Source organism: Canis lupus, chromosome 5 (assembly GCF_003254725.2).
Source record: "Canis lupus dingo isolate Sandy chromosome 5, ASM325472v2, whole genome shotgun sequence".
Taxonomy (NCBI): Eukaryota; Metazoa; Chordata; class Mammalia; order Carnivora; family Canidae; genus Canis; species Canis lupus.
In genome coordinates, this window is record NC_064247.1 from 7,521,851 (window position 1) to 7,545,878 (window position 24,028).

General features: G+C 46.7%; 1 long non-coding RNA gene across 1 annotated transcript; it reads right to left on the reverse strand.

The window, feature by feature from the left end:
• Positions 1-10,606: 10,606 nt before the first annotated feature.
• Positions 10,607-13,378, reverse strand: LOC125755042 (uncharacterized). The gene is made up of 2 exons (XR_007410544.1): positions 13,002-13,378; positions 10,607-10,971 (listed from the first exon to the last, which is right to left on the reverse strand). It is a non-coding gene; the product is annotated as an uncharacterized LOC125755042 (long non-coding RNA).
• Between the last annotated feature and the right edge of the window lie 10,650 nt (positions 13,379-24,028).

A 24,028-nucleotide genomic window follows, 5' to 3' on the forward strand; every position in this document is an offset into this window, starting at 1 on the left:
GAAGAGCCTCTCCAGCACTGCTCTCTCCAGGGCCCAGCTGGGTCTCGTCCACCTGAAAGCGAGGATGAGAACCACCCAGGACAGTCAGAGTATGCACGTCCCCTGCTCCCAGTCTCAGTATCAACGTTTTCAAAGCTGCAATAGGACTGTGGTCCCTCTAGATTTTCTGGGAGAAAATAGTTATTTACTTCTGGGTTTATTAAAAATGCACCCATTACCTGAATGCCTCCAGGCAATAGAACAAAAAAAAACTTTAAAAGGATGAGGATTCAATTAAGCAGGGATGCAAATGCATCCTCCAGCAAGAAGGCCAATGAGACTGTCCCCCACCTCAGATGGATGGCAGCCCAGAGGCGAGACATCCTCAGTATACTGAGGCTCCCCGAGCCACGAGGGGAACAGCCATGCAGGCCCCCCAGGTGGTTTATCACCTTCTGCTCTTCCCCATTCCAACCTGGGGCTTCTGCAGTGCTTCTCAGCCCAGATCTAGTGTCTTTAAGGCCGGGAAGGGATGGGAGGTCTCAGGGAGCTCAGATAGAAATGTCTAGGGATGGGATTTGGAAAATACTGTCTGTCCACTGCCTGTATATTATTTTAGCCTTCCTGCTCAGCCATAATCTGAACCAGGTTTGTGGAAAGGCTGTGGCCATTCCTGCAGAAATCTTGTGAGATAAGAAGTAATCTTTCTAAAACTCGAAGATGATAATGTCCCTAAGAATCTCCATAGGTCCCCAACACGTTAGGGTCCCTAACGTAGTATATGCAGTACTTTATGATCTGACTGCTGGCTGACGCCCCTCACGCCCCCACTCCCAGTCTCTCACAGCTCTTTATAGATCCTCAAACTATATTCAGCTTGTCTGCACCTCCAGGTTACTGAAACTCTCACATCTCTCTAATATCTGGGATGTGAATGTTATACTTCTGCAGCCGGGTGATTTCTCTCCGTCCTTCAAGTCAGTGGAGACACGTGCTCCGGGAAGCCCTCCCTGGTCTTCCCTTCTGGGATAGGAGCTCCTTCCCACACCCTGAAGAGCCTGCATCATACCGTATTGGGACTCTTTGCTTACCAGTCTCTTTCCCTCTGGCCTGAGTATGAATTACTCAAAGAGAAGATCCATCTCAAGATGTCATTCACCTTGTCTTCCATCTCAGGTGTCCCAATATTTGGCACCTCCAAGTTGAACATCCAAGTGAAAATCGAGGCCTGCCTCTGACCCTTGAAATCTCTAAACATGAGGCCCTCTTCTATGAAATGGAGGTGATAATAGTTTTTACCACATTTAAAAAAAATAAATTGTGAGGATGAAGTAAGACACTACATAGGACAACCCAGCTCCAAGTCTTGTACCATCACCATCCATGACCAGCGTTGACAGACAAAGGTAACAAAGCCATAGTTTATGTCCTTAACATTTTCAAAATAGGAGATGAAGGCTCAGAAAAGAGAACTTACTTGCCTAAAGTCACAAGGAAGGTAAGGAGGTGGCAAAACTGGAATACAAACCTAGGCTTAGCTAACTTCCAAGACCCTGCCCAAACTTTGCATCACCCTCCCATCCCACCCGACCCCCTTCTCTGTAGACCAGAGATACCACCCTGTGACCAGTCTCCACCCAGATGACAAACCCATCTCCCTGACAAGGGAAATGCAGACTTCTGGGTTCTTCAGGCTGAAGAATTCATGGAAACTTCTTCATCCTAATCATCTAGGGCAGTGATTCTGAGTTAAGTTGGCTGTAGACTTATTTGTGTATATCTGGAAAACATGATAGTTTAATGCAATGAGCAATGGACCCAGGTCAGCTGCTATCCATTGAACAGTGTTATCATATTTGTTCCTTTCTAGCCATTCTTTTCTTCATTGTGAAATAAGGATTTTGAGGGATGCCTGGGTGGCTCAATGGTTAAGCGTCTGCCTTCAGCTCAGGGCGTGATCCCGGGGTCTTGGGATTGAGCCCCACATCGGGCTCCCACAGGGAGCCTGCTTCTCCCTCTGCCTGTGTCCCTGCCTCTCACTGTGTCTCTCTCATGAATAAATAAACAAAATCTTTCTAAAAAGAAAATAAGGATTTTGGAATAAATTACCTCTATCGTCCCACCCAGCTCTAATTTTCTGTGCCATATAAGTGAAATAAAAGAGCTAATGCATCCCAAAGTCAAAATTGGCCTTGGGTTGCCCACTCTTGAATAATACACTGCTTCCGTCCTTGAGTTCGGATAATCAAAAGCTGGCAACGCATTTCTGCTGTCCACCAAGGTGAGGTCATGGCAGTGAGTGTGCCAACGGGAGAAAAACGTTCGTGTCAAACAAAGATGGTTCAAGCCTCCCTGAGTTCCATCAGTCTCTTGAGGAGAGGGAAGCAAGTGCCAGCTCCAGGGCCTGTACTGTCTCCCAGCACCCTGCTCAGAGGCCAGTCCATATCTGCCCCTCTGATCCAGGGAGGGGCTTATCCTGGAGAAGACACTTCAGAAAATTGACACTCTCCCATCAGCTGTATGCAAGAGATTGATGAGCTGCTGGCCGAGCAGTTGCTACTAAGAGACCGTTCTCCACTGAGGATCGCAGCTGTGTTTACATTAACTGTCTAGGGTGACCTGCCTTCCCCAGAGGCTCCCTCACACACTCAGCCCCACGGCTCAGCTCAGAGAAGGCTTTGCTTTCAAGGAAAGGCGCATGTTTACCATCGATGTGATCACTCAACAGGGAGCCTGAGACCTGCCTGGCTCTTGCTGCAGCTGTGCAAATGGCTATCATAAAGTTTGCTCTGTCTGGCCCAGATCACCTAGAGCTATTAGATGACCCTCCCTACTTAGCAAATGGTTAGGGTCAGGGAGCAACCATAAAGATGTCATCTCCACCATAGGCTGCCCTTGATTGACCCAAAGAGAAAGCCCCAGAGTATGGGCCCTGCCCTTGGAGCTGCAGGCAGATGGTGCTCAGCTGGCTTCATCTACCATCATTTCATTGCCATTTTATCCCCAATAGAACCTACCTCATAAGTTTGTTGCAGAGGTAAAAGGAATTAACACAGAGGTGCCCAGGTGGCTCAGACAGTTAAACTTCCCACTCTTGATTTTGGCTCAGGTCCTGATCTCACAGTCATGGGAAGGAGCCTTTTGTCAGGCTCCATGCTCAGTGTGGAGTCTGCTAGAGTCTCTCTCTCCCTCTCCCTGGGCCCCTCCCCCTGCTCCCTCTCTCTCTAAATAAATAAATAAATAGAATATTTTTTAAAAAAGGAATTAACACATTCAAAGCTCTTAAAACGATGACCGGCACAGAGTATGTTCTATGAAAGTATTAATTCTTATTTTCATTCCTTCGCCCAGTGAATATTTAGAGAACACCTACTATGTGCCAGGTACCGACCGAGTCAGGTACTGGAGATAAAAAGTGGGAAATGAAGACCTATTTCCTTCCTGCCCTCGAGATGCTGAATCTCAATGGGCAGCATCCTCGAGAACCTCCTCCAGAGCACAGAAACCTGCCCTATGGAGAGCGAAAAATGGTCATTCAAACTCCTGCTTTCCAAGGTCATATGTGAGAAAAGTCACTCAAGCTGACATCTGCCTTTGCAGGCAGAGGAGATTCCCACCTTCTGAGCCTCCCCTCCCCGGGGCCCTCTAAGGCACCAATTGTCAAAGCTGGTCCCTTAGACCGAAATCCTATCCCATTTTGTCTCAACCCTGTATTTATCTACTGAAAAACTACTTTTCGTCAAGGCTTTCAGATTTCATTTCCTAGCAAATCCATTCTAGTTAGAATTAATCCCCAGCCCAACCCTGTCAGTTGTCCTTTGTCTATAAGAAACAGGCCAAAAAAAAAAAAAAAATTAACACTGAAGAATTCTCCCATAGGCTGCTTTAATCATCTAATTTTTGGTACAGCATAAAATCTTATTGTTAGGTGATGATGTGATGTTAAATGCCCAATCTCCCTACAGTAGCTAAAATATTTCGGCCTGGTCTCCTTCTCTGAAGACATGGAAAGTAGCCACCAGTGTCCTCATTGGATAACCCTGGGGGCGGTGGAGGTATCCAACTCTCTGAAATGCCAAGGACATATAGAGGAACATCTAAGATTCCTCTTAGGAATTAATTTTAATTGATCCATTATTCAACAAATATCGACCACATAGTATATACCAGATAGAGGTAAAAAGGTTAACAAGAAACTCTTCATTCAAGGAGTTCACAATCCTATAGGAGACACAAATATGGGAAAGCTACAATACAGATGGATGAGTCTGATGATAGAAATATGCGCATGGTGGCTACTTACTGCAGAGTAATTTGTTAAAAATGTTATTCTATTGCTAACAGGCTTTCCATCCCCAACAACTATTCTCATCTATCCTCTAGAAATGCCTTGGGTATGCCATGTTGATTAATTCCTTTACCTGCCATGCCCTTCCCTCCCACTCCTGGTTCATAGGACAAACTCCTATTCATCCTTTAAAACTTTCTTCATACTATCACATGCATTTTAATCATCCCCTTCCCAATACTACTTCTCTACATTTTTTCATATTTCTCTTTTTTGCACATATTATTTTAGATTCTGATTAATCATTTGCACATACTTATTCTTTACTGGAACCTATGTTTCTTCAGGGCTTTAATACAGTACTAGATATTCTTAAATGTTCGTTGAGCTGAACTGTGTATAACAGTATAATGATATTAATACAATGACCAACATCCTAACTCCTATTTTGAGTATTTTTATGAATCAGACATTATGATAAGTCCTTTCCATACATTCCTCAATTTTCCTCAAAACAACTTTGATAGTAGGAAGTATCACAGATGGTTTCTCCAATAAGCCACACCTAACACCAAGAGTTCATTGTATGATTTGTTACTTTTCCTTCATTATTCCCCTCTCTCCCTCTCTGTCTCTCTCTTCCTCTCCCTCTCTCTCTCTCTGTCTCTCTCTCTCTCTCACACACACACACACAATCTGATAATCTTATACTATTTTGGAGTTGATATGTGACTTGGAGATCTCATTTCTGTATTCCCATAGTGCCCTTCCTATGTCCATATAACACATATTAAGCTAGTACAACTATGGATTTGGTTGTTTGCAAGTCCTTCTTTAAATTATAAATTCTTTGAAGTCAGGCATGCCTCATTCTTTTTTTTTTTTAATCCCAAATAAACATCATGGTGACTAGAAAACAGTAAGTGTTCAGTGAGTATTTATGGTTAAAGAAAGGAATGAAGGAAGGGATGGAGAAAGGGATGAAAGATAGGAGGCAAGGAGGGAGGGAAGGAGAGAGGGAGGGAGGAAAATCAACATCTGACACAGAGCAGACGAGTTACTTAGGTAGAAAATACTATTTCTCATAAAACCCAAACACTCTTCATCTAGGCAAAGGAGAATCAAGATCAATGAGCACACTGGAGTCTGGAATTACTGAGTTGACCAACCACTTGATACAGGTCACTCATTATAGTGGCCTCATTTTATAAAGAGAATGCTGGTGAAGTAAAAGGCCTTCAAATCCTCAATGGACTTTGGAATCTTTAACTTCTAGCCTGTTGCTTTAACTATGGGACCCAACAGTTTTCAAAGACAGACCCATTGGCTTCTTGCATGTTCTAGCTCTGTAAGCAAAAGTGGGAAAGAATTGGAAATTGTACATCCAGGTCTTTTTTTTTTAATTTTTTTATTTATTTATGATAGGCACACAGTGAGAGAGAGAGAGGCAGAGACACAGGCAGAGGGAGAAGCAGGCTCCATGCACCGGGAGCCTGACGTGGGATTCGATCCTGGATCTCCAGGATCGCGCCCTGGGCCAAAGGCAGGCGCTAAACGGCTGCGCCACCCAGGGATCCCCATCCAGGTCTTTAATAACATTTTTGTCCACCCATTCTGTGCCCAGTTGTCTTCCAGGCACCAGGGACACAGAGCCTGTCCTCTGAGGGATCCTGTTTCTAGACCCGACAACTATACCACCATTTCATGCTTGCTACTTACTACTCAAATCATCCAGAGTTAGCACCGCTACATGTCAACATCTGTGTACTCAACTGGCCGATACAAAGTTTAGGCTTCCTTAATGGGTAAGAGACAGAAATAATAAATATCTGACACTGCGTTGGCCTCTGACTTTAGCCTAAGAATTGGAGTGACTTGGGGAGAAAAATTATGTATAGCAACGAAATGTAAAATGTGCCTACTTTATTCTTTTCCTGCATCATATCTAACAATTATTCAGATGGTTTAAAAAAATAAAATTAAAATAAATGAGTAATGGAAAAATAATTATCTGTGAAAAATACCTCTCCAGAAGAAATACCTCCAGATTCATTCGAAGCCACCTGTGGACTAAAGGCAGGCGACCTACCCTCCCTCCCCCTGTCCCCACACCCTCTATTCTGTTATCTCTCTTGGTACAGCTCATGTCACATGCCAAAACATCCTTCTCCTGAGATGGGGGGAGGGTGTCTGTGTGAAGAATTCTCATGGATGGGGATGCTCAGAGTAGTCCACCATCCTCCTTGATCTCTTTTCCTATCTTCTTCACTTTTCTGACTTCCATGGGAGAGTCACTCAAGGTCAGTCTAGATTGTCACCCACTGCCTCTCAGGTGGTAATAGTTTGAAGGATGAGCCAGATTCCCGCGTAAGCTGAGGAGGAGGAAATCCAGCTCCTTTGAGGTAGAAACAAGCACTGTCTCCCATGCCGAGACTGCGGCTCACTTTATCCTTCACCTTGCACCCTCCCAGCCACCTGTGGCTACAAAGCCCATGGCAAGTGTTAGGTTGTCACACCAAACCTTGATGCCCAAAGTGCTCCCCACCTACCAGGGCTGCTCAGGCAGCGGGAAGGCGATTAGAACCTGTAATTTCTCATCTCGGGTAGCAGGTGACGGGCTCCGATAACATGGCATCCATATGGTGTCACCCCTTCTGTTGAGCACAATTTTAGGGCAAGATTCATACCGCTTCTCTCTGTGCTCAAAATAGATGCCCAAAATTGGGATAGAATTTACATAAGTTGGCTGAAGAGACTGTGTTCAATTAAAAAGCTTTTGTCGCCAAGAAATTTTTTTAGTTGATACATATGCTCCTTTATTGCAGTCCTATGGGGGGAAAGATTTTGGTTCTCTCTCTTCCCTTTTCCTTCCTCCCCTTCTCCTTCCATCAATTAATAAATTAAGGAGGGCGTGGTTATCTGACCCCAAGGCTAAGTGAGCAGCAAATGAGGATGCAACCCATATGGAAATAACAGAAACCTGGCCCAGGAGTAAAAGAAGCAAGTGGTGCCCTCCTGCCTAGCCCGGGGCAGGGCAGGCTGCAAGGCTCTTCTCTGTGTGTCATCTGGGCTCTGTCCCAGAGAGAATGGGTTGTCCCACTTTGCAGTCACCATAAATTCAATGAAATGTGTTTTCAATTGCACTGACGCTGAGGCATGAATTTAAAAATATAAAACATGGGTATTTTTTCCCCATCCTGTAATAATAGCGTTCTTGGGCAAAAATTGGGAAATGGAAAAATATAAAGGAGAAGAAAACGCATTGGTGCTTTTACTTTTCAAAGATGAAACTCTGTTAACGTTGAAGTCTACCTCCTTCCAGCCTTTGTTACAACTGTGTTTAATCATACAAACTAGAGATTCCAATATACAAATCCTTTTGTATCTCTGTACTTTTGTGTTACGTTGTACATTTCTAGGACACAGCATCACTTTTAATGGACGTACCATCTCTCTTTTGGATATTGATATCATTTCCCATTTTGGAAATCATCCTTCTACAAATTTTGCTGCAATTAGCAACCTTGACTTTGTATGCACCTCCGACTACTTACCTAGGATAAATTTACATGGGTTGTGATTCCAGGTGTCTATTCCATAGTGAAGACAAGTTGTACTGAGCTTTTCACATGCTTTGGGACTGGTTCATCTTATGATTAATGCATGCATTTTTTTTTTACAATGCCTGTTTAGCATCAGAAATGAAATCAGTGTTTAAGAAAGTAATTTGTTTCGAGTGTTTTCCTATGGAAAGCTAAATAACTCTGGATGGGACATCTGTTGTTTTTGCCTGTTCAGCATCCACCCTCTCCCCTCCTTTTTCTACATAAGGAATGTACGTACAGTTGTCTCCAGTCTCCATTCTTGTGGCTCCAGTGGAGCTAAGGACCAATCACCTTTGGATTCAGCAGTGGCCAATCAGACTTGCAATGAGGGGCAGGCCTTGGGCTTTCATCAAAAGTTCTCTCTTTCCTCTGAGTTTGATTAGTGGGTGGAATATATAATCCCAAAGATGCTAGGACTCATCTTTGCCCCACCATGGGAATGGTCCACCCAAGTATCAAGTTGGCGTAGGAAAAAAAAAAAAAAAAAAAACAGAGATGGAAAAAAAAAAAAGATTCCTGACAACATTTACAAATTCTGATCTACCTGTGCCTAAAGCTGAGGAAATTAATGCCACAGATTTTTCAGTTCTGTGAGTCAAAAAGTCCCTTTGATATTTAAAATGATGTCAACTATGTTTCCATCAGGTACAACCTAAAATGTCCAGCTAGCAAAGGCCACCTTTGGGGAATCAAACTTAGAGCCTCGGGTTCATCATACTTATGTCCTCTGCCAATACCCTCACTAGCGAACTATACGATTATCTAACACCTGCTGTGGGTGGAGCTGTATGCTAATATTCACTGGCAAAACTCCAGTATGACCAGCTCCAGGCTTACAACAAACTACAGGGCAGGAGATAGAATCATGAGGGAGGAACCACTGGGGGGTTCAGAGGAGGTGTAGGTCATGCCTTACCAAAAGGAATAGAAATCATTTTGTTTTGATGGGATTTAACTGAGCCTTGGGACATTGGTAGAATTTTCATGGGTGGAGCTTGAGAATGAAGAAATAACACGCCTAATTAAAACAGCGTGGGCAGAAGGTCAGAAGCAGGAAAGCATTCATGGTAGGGTGATGGTGAGCTTGGAGATTTGTCCGTACTTCCTGAAGTTAATACACCATTAACTGAAGAGGGAGCTAACCATTACTTGTAGTGCTATAATTATGAATGATAATTACCCTGAATTACATCTTGCAATGATATATTCCAAATGTTTTTTCACCTACTGAAATGAAGGCTACTTGAGGCTGGGCACAGCCTTTCTTCTGTACACCAAGCTCTTAGCATATTGCCCCATTGTACTGCACTTATTCCCGAAAGACTCATTGACCAAAAAATAGCTTAAAGCTAATTGCAATGTTCGATTGAACATAATCTATTAGACATTGAGAGATAACATCCCCACCTGGTGTCAGTACCCTTCCTTGGAAGTAGGTCAGGCAAGTGAGTGCATTCATTGTTTTAAACCACTAAATGCTCTGCAACTCTGATAACTGGCTCTTTTGCTTTCCATGACATTCTCGACCTGACATGTGGGACCTAACAAGGCACCTTGCTCATAAATAAGAACTCAATAACTATTTGGAAAATTGAATTAATAAGTCCCAGACTTACTTTGTTCATCTGGTCCCTCCAGCTAGCTACACTCTTCGCCTTCCCCCTCATGACCTTATCACATCTTCTGAAAACAGCTATTCTGATATTGGGGGCAGAGCTGACTAGTGAGGTTTCTTGGCAGAATTTTCTGGCCCAACATTTATTTCCCAAACTATTCTGATCACGAGAATCAGCTGGGGTGCTTGTTAAACGCACAAATTATTGGGTCTCTCCTCTGGGAATGCAGGTTCATAGGCCTGGATTGGGGTCCAGAAATCAGGGCTCTGGACAAGCACCTGAAAGATGCTTTTGGCAATTTTGGGGAACCCTGCAAATCAACAGAGCTCTCCTGGCTCTGTTAACTAACCATAATCACAGCAGCTAGTTAGCATGTAGGAAAGCAGTCCTGTGAAGTAGAGAGACCACTATCAAGGGAATCCAATATCTTGGACTCCAATCCCAACACTGAAACTTGCTAGTTGGGTGAACTTTGAACAAATTATGTAGCCTCTTTAAGTGTGTGCTTCTGCCTTTGTAAAATAAGGAAGGCGCTACTTGCCTCTTCCCTGCCAAGCAATCTAATTACATGATGCATGTAAAAGTGTATCATGTATAAGAAGAATTTTTAGTTTTATGTCTTGACTGGAGGCAAAACCCAAAGGATGATCTGTCTGATGGAGGAGATAACGCTTGCCCCATTCGCCAGTTATCTGTAAATATTAGCTCCACAAAAGCACTCATTGCATGCTTGTTTGGTGCCAACACACCAAAGCTGGAAGGTCATTTCAATAAATAACAATTAGCATTTATTGAGCACTTACTCCATGTCAGGCATAATCCTAGATGAATTATTCAGACCGATCAATTTAATCCTTACAACAACTCTGTGAAATAGGTGCTATTTTTATTGCCATTTTTTTTTTAGTTGAAGAAACAGAGATGTACTGAGGTATATTTAAATAATCTATCCAAGGTATAATTGGGGTATAGTTAAATAATGGGTGAGAGGTGATGCAGCTATTAAGAAGCAGAGCTGGGCTTTGAATGCAGACATTGTGACTCTATAGTCCCTGACCCACTAAACCACATGGCTTCTCAAGACCACGGGTGATCCCCATATTGATACCCAGAACATCCAAGGTCTCCACGAATTTACTTCATTATCCCTCCTTTAAAAGAAATGCAAAAGGGATCAAGGAAAGAGATAATTGGGCAGAACACAGAAGCTTTTGGGCGCAGTGACATACTCTCTAGGGCACGGTGGCGGTAGATACATGTCATTACTCATGTGTCCAAACACATAGAACGCACAACACTGAGAGTGAACGCCATTGGGAACTATAAACCGAAGATACTAATGATGTGCCAATGTTGGTTCATAGATTGTAACTAAGTCTCATTCGGTGGGAGATGCTGGTTGTGGAGGAAGTGATGCCTGCGTCAGGGCAGAGGACATAGGGCAACTCTCTGTCCCTTCCTCTTGATTTCGCTGTGAATGGCTCTGGAAAAAAAAAAAAAAAAAAGTAAGTCTATTAAAATAAAATGCAAAAAAGTCGTAGTTTTCCTACAGATCACTCCACTCCATCGGCCAAGAGTCATTATGGAATATTAGCATCTGATGCATGTTGGCAAACATTGAATCTGGGGCGGAGGGCGGGGGGTCTCAGACTAGAGGCCCGCGTACCAGATGTGTCCCCACAACTCTGAAGTGCTCTCGAGTTCAGAAATGCCTTTCGGGATGGCGCGCACTATGCACTTGGGCATTGGCCACACGTGGCCATCCACACCTGCGTTACCCACCCGCCTAGCCCCTGAAGGCACTTGAGTTTGCTCCCTTAATCCAATCACATCCCTCTAAGGGGGAAACTAAGAGCCCAGACAAATGAAATGGATTGCCCAAGTTCAAAGCAAATTAACAGCAGCGTCTGGAATAGATCCCAGCTCTCCCAGTTCCAAACCACAGCAAAGGAGAGACCACAGCAACGTCCTGGCCATCAGAAAACACAACAAAATAAAGGAAGCATGAAGCACAGTGAGAAAGAGTGTGAGGATGGCTGGAGGGAACAGAAGCCATGTAATGGTTTCCAGGACTGCCCAGCTCCCCTCTGAGTGGACTTGTCCTGGCAGGGGCGGGGAGGGGTGAGGACAGGACAGGTGCCCAGAGAGGCCGCTCTGCCCTCACAGCACCAGTGGTGGCATGTCCCCTCCACATCACCACCCCATTGTTTATCACAGCCCCAGGAAGGTGGGAGCACTGGGGAGGGCCCCTCCATCCAGCGAGGCAGGAGAGGCCAGGGTACACTTTAATTGAAGCTGGCAAAGGAGGAGTCTGGGGCCTGGGCCTCCTCTCTTTGCCCAATGAAGAAAGGCGGTGGGGAGAGAGCAGCACAAAGCCGTGCTCCCTGGGCTGCCTTCGGATTGCCGCCTCAGAGCGGCTTGTAGCTCTGGAGAACTTTTAATAGAAATCTGCCGAGTGAAATGGGCTACAGCTGTTTGCCTTGATAAATATATTTTATGCTACATGCCTCAGCCGCCATCTGTTTGCTGATATGAGCACTTCTTCGTGGCAACTAAGGAGAAGTCATCAAAAGGAGTAGCAGGGGATGGGTTTCCGAGCAGGTAAAGAGGGTGAGGCTGGCAGGCCCAGGAGCTGGTTCCAGGCCGACAGGGACCAGCCCGAGGGTGAAGGAGGCAGCAGGGGGCAGGTGAGGAATTGGGGTGCACTGGGCAACTCAGAGAAGCCGCCCCCCATCCTCTCTCCCAAGATTTTCCAGCATGTTCTCCCAGAGTCCCCAGTCTCTCTTCCCTCCACCTTCCACCTGAGGTCTTGAAAACTCAAAGCAAGACGATGACAGGAATTGCAGGGTGTCCCCCAGGCCTGGCCAATGGGAAGCACGCCCAGTGGCACCGACGTGTGGACCGCTCACCCAAGTCACTCCTGGCCGGCAAGAGGCCTGGGGCCCCTGCACCAATCCCACTGCCAGTGAGCTCAACTCCTGAGCTGGGTTGGGGTGCAGGCCAGACCCGGAGAAGGTTCCAGGCTGGTGTCCCGAGAATTCTATCACCCATTCAGGGGCCACCCGAACCTGGGAGTAGTGGTGAAGGACCTTTGCCAAGCCCTGTGGACATACAGCCACCCAGCCCGGGAGCATCAGAGAAACCGATGCTCAGCAAACCATATTTGCTTAGAACAGATATGAGGGAGGAGGGATTTACCTGATCCGGTCTCTCAAGTATTTTGGTGAAAGGCAACAGATTTGTTTGCTCTCAAACCATCAAAGCAAGAGAAGACAGGAATGTCCTTAAGAGAAACCAGCATCTACAGGGACAGGCTTCAAGAGTTCGAGATTTCCAATTTCTGAATACCTCTGTGAACTTGTCTGTCTTCCTTCCTTCCTTCCTTCCTTCCTTCCTTCCTTCCTTCCTTCCTTCCTTCCTTCCTCCCTCCCTCCCTCCCTCCCTCCCTCCTTTTCTCCCTCCCTCCCTTCCTTCTGTGCTCAGGGACATATGTGAGAAGCCCATACGACTCACCGCTGTCCTCAGTGGCTCCTATTTCTGGCATCTCGTGGCATCACCTCTGTCTCCCACCCACCAGCTCTCCCGTCGCTCCGCTAACAGAAAGGCAGCCTGGCTGGGAAACAGAGTGAGCACCACACGGGAGCAACCCCACCCCCGGGGGGCTGTCCGTGGCCCCCTCTCCTTCTTCCACCCCTACCTGAGTCATGGCAGGGAGGACACTGCTCTGACCTCTCCCACCAGCAATAAAGGGGCCAAAGTATCACCACCGGCTGCATCCTGGCACCTCCCTCCGTATCCTCATGGGGCCTCGGAAATCCAGAACGGCCAGGTGGGAGTCGGTTTGGATGCTGCGGGGGAAGAGCAAAGGAACCACCCGGAGACGGGCTGGAGTGAAAGGAAAACTGGATCTGTGATCGTGGAAAACAGGACACAAGCTTCCAAAGCATATTAGTCAAAAACAAACTGGACCGAGCACCTGCTGCTCAGTGCCACCTCCTCCCAAGGACGTGGGCAGGGTGACTGCTGGTGACATGCTTTGAGACACTCTGACAGAAGGCACTAAATCATTGTGTACTGAGGATTGTGATTTTCGGTCCAAGAAACCAAGTGCTTTGGACGCACTTGCAAACTGCTGGCTGTTAATCGGAGCCAGAGTGAGCCTCCGGCTCCATCGGAGCACCAGCCCCTGGTATTAATAAGTGTTTCCATGGCACTTGATATTTTACAATTATCTTTGCTGACACGTCTGCCTTAGCAGAAGTCGCCGGCCAAATGTAAATCCTTCTGCCCTCCCTGGCGCCTGCCAGCTTTGGGGGAAGTGGTCCCAGCTCGCTCATACACCTTGAGAGGAGATTCGTGGGTCCTGCCAAATCCCCCAGTTTGCAGCCCTTTCCGTCCACACCCGCTTGCTGGCTCCACACTCTCTTCTTCCACTCCTCCGTCCTCATTTCAAGTTCAACTCAAGGCCAACTCCATGGATCCATTCATTCATCCGCTTCCTCATTCTGCGAATATTTGCTGAGCACCTACTGTGCACCCGGCATTGTTTTAGGCCCTGAAGGTACAGCAGTGAATGAAAGGAAGACAAAATAAGCCTGTCCTTGTGTGACTTAACATCCAGACAGCAGGTAGATAGACAACAAGCAGGTAAGTATTTAGTGAGGAGTAGAGACTGATTGGGAAGGATATTGTCACAGATCTAGTGATCCGGTGGCCTGACATCTGAGCAGGAATCTGGATTAAATGAGGGAGTAAGTCAGGCATCCAGGGAACAGCATTATAGGCAGAGGAGCCAGCAGGTGCAAAGACTCTGAGGCGGGGACACAATGAGTGTTGAGAAACAGCAAGGAGGCCAATTAGGTTGGACTGGAGCCAGGGCGAGGCCTGGGTTGTCATGGTAATGTACGCAGTCGGGGACGGAGCCTGGCTCTGATCAGAAGCCCTGTCTTCTGCACTCAGTCCAGCCCCACTGGCTCACCGTTTTTGGGAATTCTATGTTGGCCTTGCCTGAAGTGGCTCCTTTGGACCTCATCAACACCTGTTTTATAGCATCACTGTCTTATGCACTTGTGTTTCCTGTACCCCCAAAGCACATGGAGGTTCTTCAGATTTCCTTCCAGACTCCTGTGTCTTCCCCGAGCACCACGGTCAGCCTAGCCATTCTTCCTTTCTAACATCCCGAGCATCTTCCCATCGCCCCCTTGAAACCAGATGTTGTGAAAGAACCTCATGTCATCAGTTGTATGTTTCCAGGAACCCATCCGAATACTCCATTAGCTTTTTTTTTTTTTAAATCTGTATGCTAGATACTGTGTTAGATGCTGGGGATGAAAAGATGAGGTTTGCTCAGTAAGCACCAAGTCTAGTGGACACATGAGTCATAAATTAAAGAAGTAAACACTAACAAAAAAAAAAAAAAAAAAAAAAAAACACAAAATAAAGGGCCCGGAGAGCCCAGAGGAGAAAGAAACTAGTTTTTAATTCTTCGTGGAGAAGACAGGGAAGGCTTTACAGTGGGGAGACCGTATCGGCAGGCCCTGAAGGGTGAGGCAGTGTTTCAGAGAGAAAAAGGAAGAAAAGGTGTTAGAACAGGCGTTCTCGACCAGGGGTGATTTTATCTCCATGGGACATTTGGTGAGGTCTGGAGACATTTATGGTTGTCGTGGCTGGGCGGCGGGGCAATGCCTCTGGCTTCTATCGAGGTACAGAGCAGTCTCCCCAGCAAAAAAATACCCTTCCCCAAATGTCAGTAGCACCGAGGTTGAGAGATCCCCTAGTAGAAGCAAAGGGATCGCCATGAGAAATACAGAGCAAGTGAAGGCGGTGGCAGGACATGATGCCAGAAATGTAGGTTGAGCCAGAGGAAGGAAGGCCTCGTATGCCAAACTATGAAGTTTCACTCTGTAGACAATAAAGAGCCAACGAAAGAGAAGTCTGAAAGACATAAAAATCACAGCTGCTAGTTACTGAGCTTGTGCTCTGGGGCAGGTGCTTTACTGCATTACCTCTGATGAGAGAGAGAGAGAGAGAGAGACCCAGAGAACAGTCATTTATCTCTCTACTTTACTTTACAGGTGAGGAAACAGGGAAACCAAAGCTCATAAAGGGGAAACTGCTTGCTCAGAGATAGTGACAACAGATGATCCCGATTTGAGTGAGATCTGTCAGTTCCAGAGCCAGGGACACTGGGACAAACAGCCTCTTCCGAGCTGACCTAGGGCAGCGCCAGGAATCCACCCTGGCTACTCCATGGACAGCTGCTCCCACCCAAGGGCTGTGCCCATCATGCTCTGAACACAGCGGGCGCTGCATAAAACCCTTCTGAAGGAAGGGGGGCACTGGGTAATATGTAAATCTCCTTGGGAAACATGTGGCATGCTTCCATTCTTTTTACTCATTGGCATATTTTGTGGGTCCCTGGAAAAGTGCTTTGATTATTTCTAGAGAACAATTGGGGATTTGCTGATCTTTTCCTCCCTCCCTCCCTTTCCTTCTCTGTGTTGAAAGGATGTGCTTGGCAAACTATGAATATTCACTAAAATTCATTTCTGTTTCCTCCTGAGCACACCACCAAATGACATTTCCCAGCTGCCTTTGAAGCCGTGCGATGGAATCCCAGCCAACGAGACCTATGTGGAAGTATCGTAGTACTACTGACATAGCCCAGAAAGATCACCCACATGCTATTCCTGCTCAATCTCCCCACCCGCTGCCTGCATAGAGAGGACACGGAGTATATATAGTTTGGCAGAGAAGGAAGTCTGGGGAGGCCTGCTTGCCAATCCCTAATTTGCTGCATTAGGCCTGGCGTGAATGACGCCTATATTGGGTGAAGCCAGTAAGATTTGGAAGTGTGCTTGTCATGTAGTTGGATTTACCTGCCCCACCTAATTCGGGGAGCATGGGTGGGAGGGGAGGTAAATAACCTAAGACTGAGTTTCCCACATACACAGAAAATTCAAACAAGTGGCTTCTTAGGCAGAAGTCCCAAAGGTAAGTACAGGCAGTTGTAACGGCCACCCGGAAATCAGCGTTCTCGGGCAGCCTGGGTGGCTCGGTGGTTTAGCGCCGCCTTCAGCCCAGGGCATGGTCCTGGGGACCCAGGATCGAGTCCCACATCGGGCTCCCTGCATGGAGCCTGCTTCTCCCTCTGCCTGTGTCTCTGCTTCTCTGTCTCTCTGTTTCTCATGAATAAATAAATAAAATATTAAAAAAAAAAAAAAAAAAGGAAATCAGCGTTCTCCTAAACGTCTGCCTCACTATCTCCAGGGATGTTATTCTGTGTTCATACAGGCCTCCAGATCCAAACAGATGTCACATTTCAGGCAGAAAGAAGGAAGAAGAGCACACAGGTGTCACCCCCAGCTGAGTCAGAGCCCCGTCAAAGGGCTCGCCTCACAGCTCCACCTAAGGGCTTCTGCTCAGGCCCGACGAGCCAGGCCTCCTTGCAAAGGAGGCGTCTTGTCACCTGGTATCGTGTCACCCAGGATGAAATCAGAGTTTTCGAAGGAAGAAAGGGAATGCTTACTGTGTGGGAAACTAAGAGGCTTTATTAAAAGAAGGCAGAGGGGCGTCCGGGGAGCAAAGGCAGGTAGGCCTCTGACTCTTGGTTTCAGCTCAGGTCACGATCTCAGCATCGTGGCATCAAGCCCCACATCCAGCTCTGAGCTCCACACAGGGTCTGCTTGAGGTTCTTCCCCTCCCCTCACCTCCCCACGCCTCCCTCTGGCTCCTGCTCTCTCTCTCAAATAAATAACTCTTTTATAAATGAATGAATGAATGAATGAATGAATGAATAAATAAATACATACATAAATACATAAATAAATACATAAATAAGAGAATAGTGGTTTTGAACCAGAAGTTTCTGCCGAGGCCGGCTACGTGACTGCTGGCCTCCCCCTCTGCACTGGGCCGTCTCTGGTGTCAGTGGCCCGTGGGGTAAACGTGTGGGTGTCTAAACTGGCTCTGCCCTGGAAAGGCCCACCCTCACCTCCCTTCCGTGACTGCCTCTGCGACAGGTTGCTTTCCCCGCTCAGCCCTTTGCACTCGGCCCACACCCCTGGGAGCCCGTCCTGCCTCTCGGCACCCCTGCCAGCAGATTCTCTCATAGCGCAGAGCACCGGGGCTCTTGGGAAGCAGCCGCGTTGGCGCTCCTGAGCACTGGCTGCTTTTCACCCCTTCACAGTTAACACCATAAAAACACACAATCTCCTGCCATCAGACAAAGCCAATTTCCAAGTCCTATGCGAAGTTAACGCTGCTCTCTGCCTCTCCCGCTCGGTGTTGCTAAATGCTGTTCCCTGTGGCACTCGGCACAGGCCTGCAGGGAGAAAATAACACAGAATTAGCCTTGAACATAGGTGTGGGGGAGAAAATACAGCTTTACCAAGAGGTGGATAATAAAGGGCCAGTAATCACCCCTTTAACGTTAGTGCTTTGGGGTGCCGCATGGAAAAAAATCATGCTGGATTTTCGAATTTTATAATAGGACTTACTGGGGTTGATTAGTCCCTCTTCTTCCCACCGGTGTGCCCGAGCAGCAAGAGCCAAGAGGCAAGCTGGAGAAATGGAAGTAACCTGCCCTGGTGTCTGTTGCCCAGGAAGCAGGCATAGGAGAGGAGCCACCTGACTCCCCGTGCAGCAGGTCATGGACCAAGGCCGACCCCCGTAGCCTGGGCTCTGGTACCAATGTGCTGGGATTTTAGAAACAGACTTTACATAGTTTGGTATAGTTCCATGATTTCCAAAAAAAAAAAAAAATTAATGCCTCTTGTTTCCCCTACATCTATTTCGTTGATTCTAATTCCTTTCTCTCCCTCTTCTCTGAGGAATACCCCCATTCACCCATCAAGGAGACCTTGGTAATCCGGGATGGTGCTCCTCAAATGTGAATGTGCGTATACATCACATAGGAGATCTTGTTAAGATGTAGAGCTTGGGGTAGATCTGAGATTCTGAATTCTGACGGGCCCCCAGAATGCAATGCTGCAGGTCCAGGGACCATACTCTGCTTTGGCATCACTGACAAAGAAACTTTGACTGGGTTAAGCAACTGAGATATTAGAGGTATGTGTGTTAGAGCATGGTCTAGAGCACAATCAGAACCTTGGATAGAAGACTCTATGCTTTTAAGTTTTTATTTAAATTCCATTTAGTTAACATACAGTGTAATACTGTGTAATATTAGTGCCAGGTGTAAAATAAAATACAGTGATTCAACACGTCCATACATCAGCCTGTGCTCATCACAAGTGCCCTCCTTAATCTCCATCACTTATCTCCCCCATCTCCCCACTCACCTCCCTTCCGGTAACCATCAGTTTGTGAAGACCCTATGACTTTTAGAATTGCTGATCCCTACACCTCAAAAGGTCACGAGTCTAAGACTTTGAGGCATATTTGAAGTCAGAGCACTCTGACAAAGAACCGTTCACAATACCAAGGTACATAGCAGACAGATTCATTGTTTCCAAGAGGCACCAACTGACTTTACATAGACTATGAGCAGGTGAATCTTCGTTGTATGGTGGAGCACGCTGGAGAGTTTGGCTTATAAGTAGCCTCCCAAGCAGAGGGGCCAAAGAACCTTACGCTTCCTCCTCTACTTTGAGATCAACAAATGACTTGGTCAATAGCACCCCAAAGACTGATAATTTTGGGGAAACTAAGGCAGGACACAAGGTATTCATCTGGAGGTGATTTCCTTTTAAACTAGCCTCCTAGTGACCACCTGACAGTGTGAGGAATAATAGGGCCCAGCTCGGCACTACTTCCCAGAGTGTCCGTGACCGTCTTCCAAGCATACACCGGGCACCACATGGGAGGGTCTCTCAAGTCTAGAGAATCCACAATGATAAACTGAACCGCTTTGTCCACCTAGCTCTTTGCCCCTCACCTGACCTTCTTTCTCTTCTCCTGGCCACATAACTACCTCTGTCTCTCCTAGGTTCTTCCAACTGTGCTTTATGTTGTCCTTTGCTTTGCTCTTTGAATAGGATACAAGCTAATGCCTTTCCAATTACAACCGTGTAGCTTCCATTTCTCTTGTCTCCATTGCTGACTTTGGGGTGGGAAATATGTCCTTTGGCAGTGTCAGGTCGGACTCTTCCCCCTCCAGACTCTCTCCCAGGTGATCCCCTCCATCCATGGTTTCAGTTCCCGTCCATGTGCTGAGACACCCCAAATCTCCATCTCCAGACCAAAGCTTTTGTCAGCATCCCAGACACACATACCCACGGGCACATCAAGTTCAAAGTGTTCTGAACTGTGCTGATCTTTAGGTCTGAAAGAATAAAAGAAAGAAGCAGGGAAGGAACCTGCTCTTTTAATCTTCTGTCTCCTGAAGTGACACTGTCACCGTCCCACCTGCTCTGGACGCCTGGGAGGCCCCCCTCACCCCTCTTCTTTCTCAGCCTCCCACACAGCTCAATCAATGGTTAAGCTCTGGAACTTCTTTCCTCCACATTGCTGTAGAACCTGCCATGATTTTTTATAATTCTAGTGTCTTCACACAACCTTTTCTCTCTGTTCGGGTACTTTTCATCCTCATCTTAAATGGCTTATCGTTAGCCACCTGGAGGACTATAACCCCATCATCTTCGACTCACCTGGAGTGCTTTACTGTCTGTTACAGAAAGAATGGCATGAGAACACGAGGCATTGAGCGACTGAGCTAGGAAAGGCTCTTGGGATGTCGGGAGTTTTACCTGGAGCGATCTTGTCCTTGGCATTCGTGTCATCTCACCAGCACTGTCAAGGACACTGTATTTCCCGCAGGAGGATTATTCCCAATTATTCCAAGAGAGAAGAAATCACCCCCGTGACTCAGCATAGAACAGCAAACTCTTGTCCACTCGTGATGCTTTTTTTTTTTTTTTTCTCCAGAGAGCACATCCCAGCAGGTAAAAGTTTATTGCACAAATTCCCCTCTGACTTATTTCTTGTCCACAGAGAGATAGGGGAGATTAGAGGCTGTTTGGAAGAGGTTAATGAGTCCACGTGCTGGCTGTTCCAGGAGCATCGTCTTCCTCCCCTTCTTTTTGCCTCTTCTTCTGTCTAGAGCTTCTCACAAAAGGGTCCTCCTAGGCTCTCAGCTTTCTCCAATGCCTCCTTCACTCCATTCCCCAAATGCTTTACAAAAGCTGCTGAACGATGCAGACAAGTTACATAATTTCGTGCGAACTAGAATCTCAAAATGATTTCAAAGCTCCGGGTCTGCCACTTGCCTGTGACACACAGGAGGGCAGGGTCACCTAACATCTCCAGGCCTCAGTGTCTTCATTTATAAAACAGATCCCTGCCCACCTCAGTTACTATGCTAATTATCACAAGTATTATCAGCATTTCACAAATTCTAGCGCATGCTGCAAAAATAAATGTTACTACCACCGATGACAGTCATAAGTTATAAACAGGTTTTTATTTGTGGAGGTGGTTACAAACTGCTCAGAAAGCATTAAACATTTCGAAGAGAAGAAGATAAAGCAGAGGGAGGATGAAAATAAATCATAAACAGAGAGTTTGGTGATGGGAAGGGGCCAGCACTTAGATTCTGGAAATTGACGGTGGCAGGAGGTAGGTGTGGGGGTTCTTGCAGACCTGTGGAAGCCACGTTATGGAGTTGAGATGTTTTTCTGGAGAGTCAGGGAGTGATAAAAGTGTTTTAAGGAGCAGAGCATCACGAGGAAGTTTTTATTTAATAAAGTCTTTTGTGCTGCGCTGTGGATATTGGACGTGGGTGGGTCAACACTGAAAGTAGGAAAACCAACCTCGGGACTCGCAGTGACCCAAGTGAGAGGCGGCACTATCAGGGCTTGGAGAGTAGCAGTGGGGTTGGGGAGGGATGGATGGATTCGAGAACTGATGGGCAGTGGGACGCCTGGGGGGCTGAGCATCTGCCTTTGGCTCAGGGCATGGTCCCAGGTCCTGGGATTGAGTCCCACACTGAGCTCCCTGCATGGAGCCAACTTCTTCCTCTGCCTGTGTCTCTGCCTTTCTCTGTGTCTCTCATGATTTTTTTTTTTTTAAACAACTATCTTAAAAAAAAAAAAAAAAGAACTGATGGGCAGTATCATCCACATATCATGATCTCATCTGAAATTTCAGCTCAGCAGCTACAAAGGGGGCTGCCCCTAGGAAGGAAGACACTGGACTTCTAATCAAAAGATCTATGTTGGATCCCTAGACTTGCAGGTCATTAGTTAATTAATAATTAGCATCCGCTTCGGGGATTTGGGCAATCCAGTAACAAGCCTCAGTGTTCCCATCTATAAAATGGGGATAATCATGCAGGCCCTGCCTCGTTTGTTGCGTAGCTGTGACACACGACTCAAATGTGACACGTGAGAACTGCTTTGTAAGTTGCCAAGCACTGGGTAGTTGTAAAACAGCCACAGCATTCTCCAGAGACCCACACCAACCAAACACAAACAGGATAGATAGGAGAGGAAAAGAACATTCAGCTCCTCATCTGGGCCTCCTGCCTGATGCTTGCCTGGCCTACCTTGACTTGTATTAGGCCAGGGCTTACTTCCATCATTCTTTAAATTTTATAAAGCCTTTTGTAATGAGAAAACTTTGCGAGAATCTTATTAGACACAGCAAAGACCGAAATCAGCACAAAGCTCACATATACAAGCTTTAGGAAAAAATAAGGATTTCTCTAGAGGCTCTATATGTGCTTAAATGGCGCAGAGAGCTAAATTGCGAAATTACAAATGAGATGCGGGATGGCATATTTGATTATACGGAGTCATCTGCAATGCCTCATAACATGTAAGAAATTTGAGAGACTGTTTATGTGGCACTGAGCTCTGGGAGGAATCTGCAAGAGAACTGAATAAGCTCTAATAGGGCATTCAGAAGACAGAGGGTGTGCTTTGAGGAGGACCACATGGGTTCATCTTCCCAACCTGGGGCCCCAGATCCGTTCCCCCTGCCAAATTCCAAAGGCTCACATGGACTTTATTTGAAATGCCACATTTAAGAAGAAATGGAAAGATTATCCCCATTTCACAGGTAATGAGCCTATGTCTTAAAACAATTATAAGGCATGGTCTCTACTCTCAACCAGTTGACAATCTAATAGGGTCCATACGATAGGGGTCTGATACAAATAACTACCCTCCACGGCCCAGTGCTAACAAGGTGTTGTACATGCGGTGGCAGACAGGAGAGCAGAGGCTCCAAGCCAGGCAAACCTGCAATTACATCCCGACTGCTGCTCGCTGGCCTTGAGGCCTTGGATGAGTTGCCTTAACCTCTCCAAACCTTGATATCGTCTGCTGTGAAGCACAGAGAGCAGGCCTTGTCCTGCAGTGTTGGTGGAATTAAATAACATGGTCGTGGAGGGTGCATACCCAGCGCCTCCCTCACTGGAAGGGCTCAATTAACATTCCGTGTGTGTCCTGGGTTGTTACTACTCTACTGATGTAGTGGAAAGCCAAGCAGGGAGCCAGAGACCGCACAGAAGGGAATACTGGGCCTTGTCTGATGCCTAGATCAGCACCATGCTCTTCATCAAGTCCCAAAGATCATTTAGGAACCTCGCTCGGGGCCTAGCCACGGTATCCCAAGATGCAGAGGTTACAGTAACAAGCAAAGGTTCTGTATTCCTCAAGCGCAAGGCAACAGGATCAGACAAAAGCAGGTGCCCCTGCTGACCCAGCTTCCGCTGGAGCACCCAGACCCGGTCTTGTCTCCCCACCCATCCAGGCCTCTGAGAGGCCCAAAGCTGTTTGGCCCAGCTGGCTTTGGAAGACCGGCTTCCAGGGCTGCTGACGCTGCAACCAGTGCCCAGCAGGCAGGTGCGCTGGTGGGAGGCGCTCGCAGGAGGGAACAGATTGAGAAGGGCTTCGGGAAGTCTCTGGCACAGATGCCAAGGCAGAAGGGAAACTTTCCTGTGCTCCATCAGCCTGCCCCTCCCAGCAATGCAGGCACAGGGGGCAAGGAATTTGAGATTGGAGCAGTACCTTTGGATTCAGCAATGTCTGGTGGCTTCTCTTCAAATCCCAGGCAGCGGAGGCTGTGACCCTGGAGGCCAGAGTCAAAGCACGTGTGTCAAAGCCCACACACCACAGAGGGTCCACACCACTCTCAACCACAAGGATTTATAATCTGACTACAGAAAGCACAGATGACAAACAGGTAATCTGTGTGTGAGTGAGTGTGTGAGTATGAGCATGTACTGGGATAGAGAGGATGAGAAGATAGGACACTTGCATATTTTAATTTGACTTAATTCTTAATCACCATTACGAGGATGAGGATGGGACTTGGAGAGAATAAGGAAATTGGACAAAGGCATAAAGAGAAGGATTTTTTCCTGTGGGACCCTCTCATTTTCCCTCAGGCCATAGCTACCTCTCAAGGGGAGTCTATCACAGCGTTTCCTAAAATTATTCCATGTTATAACTCACACGGACGTAGGAGCACACATACAAGATTTAAGGAACATTTCTCAGTTTGGGACACACTGTTTGTTTAACCTTTGGCCTTAGAGCTTGTCACAGAGGGGCACCTAGGTGGCTCAACCAGTT